This window comes from Physella acuta, unplaced genomic scaffold (assembly GCF_028476545.2).
Source record: "Physella acuta isolate Inbredline_101_S28 unplaced genomic scaffold, ASM2847654v3 ptg000019l, whole genome shotgun sequence".
Classification (NCBI taxonomy): domain Eukaryota; kingdom Metazoa; phylum Mollusca; class Gastropoda; family Physidae; genus Physella; species Physella acuta.
The window spans coordinates 51,533-61,153 of record NW_026731539.1 but is presented as its reverse complement, the minus strand read 5'-3'; positions in this window follow the sequence as shown (position 1 = coordinate 61,153).

Here is a 9,621-nt window from a genome sequence, read left to right as displayed (position 1 = left end):
CCGCAACTGAACGGTTGATGTAGTTTTTAGCGCAATTTCCATACTGACAATTGCGATTATTAATTCGTTATTTCTGGATGGATGGATGGATGGATGGATTAATGGATGGATGGATGGATGGATGGATGGATGGATGGATGGATGGATGGATGGATGGATGGATGGATGGATGGATGGATGGATGGATGGATGGATGGATGGATGGATGGATGGATGGATGGATGGATGGATGGATGGATGGATGGATGGATGGATGGATGGATGGATGGATGGATGGATGGATGGATGGATGGATGGATGGATGGATGGATGGATGGATGGATGGATGGATGGATGGATGGATGGATGGATGGATGGATGGATGGATGGATGGATGGATGGATGGATGGATGGATGGATGGATGGATGGATGGATGGATGGATGGATGGATGGATGGATGGATGGATGGATGGATGGATGGATGGATGGATGGATGGATGGATGGATGGATGGATGGATGGAGGATGGATGGATGGATGGATGGATGGATGGATGGATGGATGGATGGAAGTGTGTCCGCAGCTTTAAGTCGTATCTCCTCCTCAACGAAGCAATATCGAGGACTAGTTCCAAAGCAAATATGTTAAGCAAGTTCCGAGGATGATTGTGGGCCAAAAAAATTCACGGAACTCCTTCCTGGATTTCCCGGAAAAGCCAAAAAAAAAACCTCGAAAAAATGCAGTTTTTGGCCCATATCTCAGCAACCAGACCACTTAGCGACTTTAAACATTTACCAATCGATTCCTGCCATAATTTAGAAAAATATTGCCGAAGAAAGTTTTCAAAAACTTCCTTTCGTTCGGTCACAAAAACATCCTTTCGTTCGGTCAGAAAATTAATTAAGGAAATTGCGCTTAAATTGTCACTAGACCTTTTATTAACTTGTTTTTCATGCTCTTGTGAGCGATGTTACCTGTGTCCCATGTCATGTGACATGGGACTGTGGGTAGTTTCGTGCCTAGCCGTGTCAGTCACAGGCAAGGCTGCTGTCTGTGGACACGGTGACGGTACTAAGATGTAGACTTAATGAAGGTAATGTGGTTATATAAATTATGTTTATTGTTAGAATACTTATTTGTGTATTCCTGCTAGTGCTGCATGTGCACACTAGTTAGGTTGAGTATTTATTTAAGTATTTATTTGTTGTACTACTTATTGGTACTTGTTGGCAGTACTGTGTACTGGCCGAACATATTTTATTGTACCCGTGTATGTTTGTAGCCTACACGTGGTGTTATCATTAATGTAACTTTTTCTTTACATTTGTATAGGGCTACAGTTTCTTTGTTTCTTTTTTCTTCGCTTTTTTCTCTCTGTTTTGTAATCGTCGTAGTACTGTGTTCTGCATCGCCGTCATGGCTCGATGCCGTGAATAAAGCCAGTACTTGACAACAACTGTCGGTGTCAGTGTGTCCTAACTCTCAGAGTCAGCCCGTCTTAACCACAACACCTCAGTGGGTAAAAGCATCCCCACTGAGTGAGGGTTGCATAATATTAATCTCTTTTTAGTATTAACGAAACTTTGTTTCATTCAGTCTAATGTTTTGTAACCCGTTTGTGGTTGTTTGTCTTATACGTTTCGCGACGCACTTGATCACAGGTAAAGGCTTGTCACAACAATGTGACAATATGGAAGATGAAGCTGTGGGGTATGGTTTTAACAATATCAAGAAAACAACTCCAGTTACCTACTGTATAGCTCAACAGAACACAATTGAATATAACTTGAAAATGTTCAAACTAATTTCAACATCCGTTTAACATATTGAAAAAAATGAAATAAATTATTCTAATAGCATTACTTTAAAACATTTTATCAAATGTAATAAATATTAAATTAAACTAAGAATTACAAACAACATTCACCCCCATTCACCCCCTTCACCCATTCACTACACACACTCATACTCATACATTTAACATATGAAATCTACTTCATCTGCTCAATGGATCGCTAGATCTAAAAAAGATTTTATACTTTATCTTGAAAGTCTATCAAAATGATATAAAGAATTAAGTTAACTTTGATATTTCTATGTAAAACAGACACGCAATGTGGACGGACTTGAGCTATACAACCTTGAGTCACCAGCCTTTAAATTTATCTCCGTCTGGTCTTACAAGCTTGTACTGGGGACCTTATTTTTCCTATAAAAACATAAGGGCGATTCGAGTCGGAAAAAATACGCATGCGCAATGGAGAGAAACTATTTCCTTCATTTGCGGCAATGTTTTTACATGCGTGTGTTTACAAACAAACCACAAAACCGTAACCTTAACCCTAACCCTATCCCTAAACCCAACCCTAACCCTATCCATATCCCTAAACCTAACCCTGGCCCTAACCCTAGCTCAGCTATTAGGGTCACTGCGCTTGCGCAGAACTATTTACTTTCGTATTTTCTTCCGAAAAATCTTTTTCCGAGTAGTCACTTAGAAAAAAAAACCCACACACACGGAAACATCTCAACACAGCAGATCAGAGTTTTTTTCAGGCATCTCTTCGGGGGGGGGGGGGGGGGGCGAAGTCCCCCCCGAAAAAATTTACCGCCCCCCCCCCCCCCCCCGAACGAAATGAAATTTATATAATTTATATAGAAAATATATACTTTTAACAGTGTCCCCCCCCCCCCCCCCCCGAAGAAAGTGTACCGCCCCCCCGAAAATTTCAAGTGTCCCCCCCCCCCACGGAGAAAAAAGTCTGGAAGAAACACTGCAGCAGATCGTATCTATTTGCTTGAGTTTCTATCTTGTATCCAACACATCAGAGGCGCCAACAGCTTTAGCAACACCCTTCTCTTATTTCAACTGATTTTTTTCTAATGTTACTTCCTCAAACTTCTGCCCATTTCTCATCTAACTTATCAATGAAGTATGATTGACCAAAAACTTGAAACAGCTCGTCTCTGTTAATAGACAGAGCCAGCATTTCTATTATCCGAATTGAGGAATTTTCTGATTCATGAATTATTATTGTAATGTTTTAAAATTGTTTTAAAGTAATGTTTGTTTAGTTTTTAATTGCCTCAATATAAAAAGCATTGGCGATGACAACAATAGCGGATGTAATTTTTTTCCCTTTTCTTTTCTTTTTTTGCCTCAGACATGTAATTTACTGGGTCAATTTGCCTTTCCATGATCGCTTTAGTGTTAACAGTTTTCATCATCGGATTATTAGGGCTGATACAGATTCACAATTGTAATACTTCTTTCTGGATTGAGCTTTCATTCAAACGAGAGGTTATACCTATACATAATACAAACAATCTAATTTCAATGACAATTTCAATGGAAATGCATATGTGTAATTAAATTGTGATATAGTTTTCTGTGAAAAAAAGCTGAAATAAATGTGACATAAAAGAATAATAATACCATAAACAGCGTAGATGAAATATTGAGTAAAATGAGACAAAACATTCTTCCCTTTCAAACCGCTATAATCATTGCAATCTTGCTATGTTTCTCTTTTTTTAACATTAATAAAAACAAATAATAATAATAATAATTTATTTTGTAGTGTTATACAACTTCAAAGAGATGATCATAAAGTGTAAATATAGTAATTAATCGAAAAACGTAAAACGGCATAAAAAGTAAATCAAAATAATCATTAAGGGATGTGTATCTCTTCCTAACATTCAGATTGTCGCCCTTGAACCATTTAAGTAACAAAAGGGCTGTTCTGATGTGAATTTACTCTTGTGCTAATTAGCTTTAGACTCTTAACTAATATTAATACTTTTCTCCCTCTTCGTTGTATTTGGTGAAAGTTCCTATGCTAGGTCTTAGGTTTGCTTTAAATTTTTCGTAGCCTAAATGTGGATGTCAGAGTTAATTTAAGAATAATCTCATTCTATTCCTAAAAAACACAGGCAGTCGATCTATAAATAACTGTTGCTACAAGTATATTTTCGTCTTGTTAATTAAATTCAGTGTGATTGCTTTGTTTGTTGTGGCTGTTTGATTGATAGTTTTAAGCTTTCGCAAGTGTTTGCAAGCACGCTCGCACATACGCACACACACACACATACACACACGCACGTACAAACACACACACACGCACGTATATACACACACACACACACGCACGTACAAACACACACACGCACATACGCACGCACGCACGCACACATATTCACACTCACGCACACACATCGATTACAACATAAGCGTACTAGTTTCTTAAATTCTATTTCATATAACACATATAAACGTACACACAAATGAAAATGCTCTAAGCGAATCAATAACACATTTAATAAAAAAAAATCTCTGATCTTAATCCGTCATACAAAACTTTCCCTACCTGCTACGCTCTGACGATCCGTCGCCCAAAAGTTTCTGTCTCTCTTATTTCTCTAGCCCAGAACCAGACCAAAGTTTAAAAGACCTACCAAATGGGCTCAAACACGTTTCAGACATGCCGCTGGTGTTTGCGAACTGTGGCAAGGTGTCTAAACAGGTGGTTACAGTAGCATACTGAATGCCGGCATTGACCCTTGAATTTGTGTCACACATTCATCAACTCGAGGACGCGAACACAAATTTCTCAATGGTTTCTCAATGGTTTCCCGAGAAAATGCACAATACACCGGCAATACAGGTCGATATTAATTGAGAGTCACGCTTGTACCTAGCTGGACTCCAAATATATAATAGTTTTGCTGAACACACACACACACACACACACACACACACACACACACACACACACACACACACACACACACACACACACACACACACACACACACACACACACACACACACACACACACACACACACACACACACACACACACACACACACACACACACACATATATATATATTGCCTAAATATATATGTGTGTGTGTGTGCTTGTTTGTGTGATATGTGTATTATTGGGTTAGTGTATGTGAGTGTGTATTATGTGTGTGAGTGTGTGCGTGCTTATGGGTGTATGTGTGTCAATGTTTGTCTCTGACTTGGTGTTCCAAACCGGCTCTTATTAGAATACGAAATTAATAAATTTTCTTAGACTAGTTAACAACTTAAAATTACAATTCTCGGGAACACTTTTCGTGCTTAAAGCACAGCTAGCACTCACTTTTATCTGTAAGATTTTATAAACATGCACTTTCTGTTAGAGTTCTTAGAATTTATCTGTATCAAAAGTAACTCCACGACGCGCGGTAAACAAATCTTGCATGCCATTTCATGTTGTGAGACAAACTGGCTTCCACTTAATGAACTTACACATACGTAACAACCAACGTGTCATGACAGGTAAATAAATATTGATCAAATGTTTTGCTGTTACATGACTTAAACAGACGCAGTTCTCTGAGTTAACCGTGGTACTTTACTATAATAAACAGATTAGACGACACGTCCTATCTCTGGTTTTATCTGTAAACTGCTTCACAACGACACATGAACTCCACATCCGCTATACAAGTATATAAGGGACGAAACTACGATATGCATAATAACTAAGGGACGTAACGATAACTAACAAGACATAACATTCCCCCTTTATTTTTTTATTTTTGAGAGTAGACTAACATAAAAATATAAATATCACCCCCCCCCCCTCTTTGACAAAGCAAAAAAAATAATAAAACACTAAAAGTACATTAAACAAAGCAAAGTAACAAAAGTCATAACTAAAAACAGCTCTGATTATTTTAATTTACATAGAGCTTAAACAATGAAGTACATAATTAAATAATACAACTTCATTGAGCCGAGAATTCATGCTCATGTCCCTTTGTCACTGTTGGTTTCGAAAGGTTCTGGGACGCCGGCAACATATTTCTGGTGCCTCTGTTGACATATGGTTGCAAAGGGCTTGTATCCGTCTGACCAGGCGTGTTGCGATGGCGTAGCTACGCCAAACGCCGATCCTCACTGCTTTTAACAAACTGTGTTTTTATCAACTTGATAGCAGGTTTTGCCTTTCAGTTTGATCTTGAGTAGTTTGGACTACTTAGACGATGTTCAAAGTCCCACTCCCTGTTAAGCCGTACGAACTTATCAAACAATCTTCTTCCTATGACACAGAACAACAATCCGTATCTTTCTCACTCACATGCTTTACTAGCTTTATTACGCATTTTATGGCGAAATGATTCAATCAACGCCAACGTATTAAGAAACAATGCCTTGACCGTTAATTTCCTTCGCGTTTCCTTCTCTTCATTTAAACCTACTAATATGTAGTAGTTTTGCAATACTTGTTTAAATAATCTCGACTCGCCCCCACCCGCCCCCGCCCTTCTATTTACTTCTAGTAAAGGAGGTAGGTGAACTTGTCTGTTTTGAGTCTTTCTTTCAGCTATCTTGACCAGATTGTTTTCTTTAAAAAAAATGTGTATGTGTATGTGTATGTGTATGTGTATGTGTATGTGTATGTGTATGTGTATGTGTATGTGTATGTGTATGTGTACGTGTACGTGTACGTGTACGTGTACGTGTACGTGTACGTGTACGTGTACGTGTACGTGTACGTGTACGTGTACGTGTACGTGTACGTGTACGTGTACGTGTACGTGTACGTGTACGTGTACGTGTACGTGTACGTGTACGTGTACGTGTACGTGTACGTGTACGTGTACGTGTACGTGTACGTGTACGTGTACGTGTACGTGTACGTGTACGTGTACGTGTACGTGTACGTGTACGTGTACGTGTACGTGTACGTGTACGTGTACGTGTACGTGTACGTGTACGTGTACGTGTACGTGTACGTGTACGTGTACGTGTACGTGTACGTGTACGTGTACGTGTACGTGTACGTGTACGTGTACGTGTACGTGTACGTGTACGTGTACGTGTACGTGTGCGTGTGCGTGTACGTGTACGTGTCTGTGTCTGTGTCTGTGTCTGTGTCTGTGTCTGTCTCTGTGTAGGTGTAGGTGTAGGTGTAGGTGTAGGTGTAGGTGTAAGTGTAGGTGTAGGTGTAGGTGTAGGTGTAGGTGTAGGTGTAGGTGTAGGTGTAGGTGTAGGTGTAGGTGTAGGTGTAGGTGTAGGTGTAGGTGTAGGTGTAGGTGTAGGTGTAGGTGTAGGTGTAGGTGTAGGTGTAGGTGTAGGTGTAGGTGTAGGTGTAGGTGTAGGTGTAGGTGTAGGTGTAGGTGTAGGTGTAGGTGTAGGTGTAGGTGTAGGTGTAGGTGTAGGTGTAGGTGTAGGTGTAGGTGTAGGTGTAGGTGTAGGTGTAGGTGTAGGTGTAGGTGTAGGTGTAGGTGTAGGTGTAGGTGTAGGTGTAGGTGTAGGTGTAGGTGTAGGTGTAGGTGTAGGTGGATGTGGATGTGGATGTGGATGTGGATGTGGATGTGGATGTGGATGTGGATGTGGATGTGGATGTGGATGTGGATGTGGATGTGGATGTGGATGTGGATGTGGATGTTGATGTTGATGTTGATGTTGATGTTGATGTGGATGCGTGTGGATGCGTGTGGATGCGTGTGGATATGTGTGGATGTGTGTGGATGTGGATGTGTGTGGATGTGTGTGGATGTGTGTGGATGTGGATGTGTGTGGATGTGTGTGGATGTGTCTGGATGTGTGTGGATGTGGATGTGGATGTAGATGATCTAGTTCATGTAGATGATGTTGATTAGGATGGTGATGATGATGATGATGTTAATGTTGATGTGATGGTGATGGTGATGGTGATGTTGAAGCTAATGTTGATGTTCATGTAGAACAGCGGTCTCCAAATTACGGCCCGCGGGCCGGATGCTGCCCGTCAGGTCCTCTTATCTGGCCCGCGGAGATCTTTCTCCAGAAAATTACAAATACCATTGCCCGCCTGTTTGCAGACACGAGTGACTCAAATACCGAAAAATGCAAATATGCCACGCCATTTTTCAATTGCAATGGATGAGTCGCTGGACAGCTGTTCCACCTCTACTGCTTGTGTTTATTAGAGATGTGGATGAAGACATGAACATAACACAGGAGCTGGCTTCCCTACATAACATGCGTGGCACTGTTGCTAATTATGACTTGGACTGGACTAACATCATTTACCTGACTGTTGATGGAGGAAAGAACATGAGTGGCATACAGCAATGCTAAGTTGGTCAAGCGAAAGAGAAAAACAACCGATGTTTTTGCACTGCATTTTTCACCAGCAAGATTTGTGTGCTAAATATTTGGACATTAGCAGTGTACTGAATCTTGTGGTGAATATAATTAATTTATTAAGGTCACGTAGGCTCAACCATAGATAGTTCAGAGACATGTTGAAAGAAACAAACACAGAATAGCACAATTTAGCACTTTACACAGCAGTTGGATGGCTAGGTTAAAAGAAAGTTCTGAGTAGAGTATTTAAGTTAAGAAAGAAAATAGGTTACTTCCTCGAAAGTAAAGGCAAAGCACAGCCACTAATGTATGATGAAGAGTGGGTATAGAAATTGGCCTCTGCTTCAGACATAAGTAGTCATTTTAATTTTCTGAGTCTAAAACTACAAGAGAGGGAAATCTAGTTTTTTATCTATACACCAACATTAAGGCACTCAGTTTCAAACTTTTCATGTTTTTGGAAAAAGTACAGGCCTACAACTGGCCCCCGAACTGATTTTTGATAGATAATGTGGCCCTCGGGCTGAAAAGTTTGGAGACCCCTGATGTAGAATGACAGACAGAAATAGCATTCTAGATATGACCAGTTTTACGATTTTATTATCACACTGAGTTCAAGACGGGTTGCTTTGAAAAAAAACCCAAGCCTACAATCAAATGACCGTATTCACGCGAACTAAAATGACTTGACATATGTAAAATCGATTTAGCGCACGTCAGATTAAGCTGAAAGAGATTGCAAAGGCTTTGAAAATGTAAATGTGTGGGGTGGGGGTGTTGGTGTAGGTGTGTGGTAGGTGTGTGTGTGGGTGTGGAAGTGTGGGTGTGTGGATATATGTATGCGTGTGTTTGTGTGTGTGTCTGTGTGTTTGTGGTGAGTATGTGTGTGTGTCTGTGTGTGTCTGTGTGTCTGTGTGGGTGTGTGAGTGTGGGTGTCTGGGTGTGTGTGTGTCTGTGTGTTTTTGTTTGCGTGCGTTTGTGTGTGTGTGTGGGGGGGGGGTGTTTCTGCGTCTGTGTGTGTATGTATGTTGTGTGTGTGTGTTGGTGTATGGGTTTGTGTGGGTATGTGTGAGTGTGTGTGGGGGTATGTGTGTGTGTGTGTTTGTTTGTTTACCTTTTATGCATTACTGCATCTTCCATCACATCGTCATAAAAGTTTGTGAAGTTGCTAAAAATTCTCCTGGGGAGGTTCCTGTGAAAAAAAAAAAATTAAATTTCCATGTGTGGCGCGGCGGCAGGTCGCGACTACAATCTTCTCTATCTACGGAGTAAAAAAAATAGAAGTCGTTTTTATGAGTAAATGAGAATACTCACGAAAAGATTCCTGTGAAAAACAAAATTCTTATTGAAGGCGCCCGGAAGGGTGCGATTTTCGTCAATACACGGTTTGGTGGCCAGAGTTTTAGAGCGGCTATGTTGGAACTTGGCATCCGTTAATGGTGTCCTGCATAGCGGTTGAGGGGTACTAATATATTCAGCGGTAAAACTGCAACAGGCACAACTTCCG